This window comes from Schistocerca piceifrons, chromosome 2 (assembly GCF_021461385.2).
Source record: "Schistocerca piceifrons isolate TAMUIC-IGC-003096 chromosome 2, iqSchPice1.1, whole genome shotgun sequence".
NCBI classification, from domain to species: Eukaryota; Metazoa; Arthropoda; class Insecta; order Orthoptera; family Acrididae; genus Schistocerca; species Schistocerca piceifrons.
The window spans coordinates 629,896,900-629,897,975 of NC_060139.1; the positions used below are offsets into that span (position 1 = coordinate 629,896,900).

At 51.9% G+C, this 1,076-nt stretch overlaps 1 pseudogene; it reads right to left on the reverse strand.

The window, feature by feature from the left end:
• Positions 1–365: 365 nt before the first annotated feature.
• Positions 366–483, reverse strand: LOC124778711 (annotated as a pseudogene).
• Positions 484–1,076: the final 593 nt, after the last annotated feature.

Sequence of the window (1,076 nt, forward strand, 5' to 3'; positions counted from 1 at the left end):
TGAAGGATGCATTCCGCGCGAACCAATACGTGGATGAAGGGGAGGTTATTGAGGCAGCAAGACGCTGGCTCCGATGTCGACCTGTATGCCCATGCGAGCATACAGGCTGTCGCATTGAAAGAAGATAATGTTAGAAAATAGGGTTTTGTAGCTGAAACTCCTCCCGCACAGGACATGAAAGCCCAAAGGTAACGACTGTCCGCCGTGTCATCCTCAGCCCACAGGCGTCACAGGATACGGATATGGAGGGGCATGTGGTCAGCACACCGCTCTCCCGTCCGTAGGTGAGTTTCCGAGACTGGGGCCGCTACTTCTCAATCAAGTAGCTCCTCAGTTTGCCTCACAAGGGATGAGTGCATCCCGCTTGCCAACAGCGCTCGGCAGACCGAATGGTCACCCATCCAAGTGCTAGCCCAGCCCGCCAGCGCTTAACTTCGGTGATCTGACGGGAACCGGTGTTACCACTGCGGCAAGGCCGTTGGGTTGTAGCTGAAATAGAGGGGAATAATATGGCGTATTTTAATCCAGAATAAAACCAACCTGCTTTCGGAAAAAAGTGCTGCATTACTTATTGAATGCCCTTCGTACTGTAGCGAAGTAATAGTAAGAACACCATTGCTGAAGATGAGGAAGCTATGTAAGTGACAGCTGTGCGAACCATGTGCACTGTTGCCACTAAACCATGTTAACAACAACATCTTTTCGGTTATGGTCGTTTCTTTGTGATACTCCTTGGACAAAATGACACTGTGACTTGGGTGTGAGTTTTCAGTCGCGAGCCGAGGGGAAGGTTTATTTTCGAGGCAGAAGGTACGAACACGAGGGACAGAAGAATTCACTTGCCTCTCGCGGCTGCTACTCCAACCGTCTCAATTTCTGGATTTTTATTCCGATCAGGTTTTGTTCCCCCCGTGTGCCACCGACCTTGGCGGGAGCCCATCTCGCCACGCCCTCGGTACGTCCCTGTTCGCATATTCTGCCTTGGAGGAGTACAGTTCCCGAGCCGTGCTTCTGGGTCTTTGGTCTTCAGTTAGGGTATCAGCTGCGTCAGCGACAGTCCCGTGTGGCGTTGTACC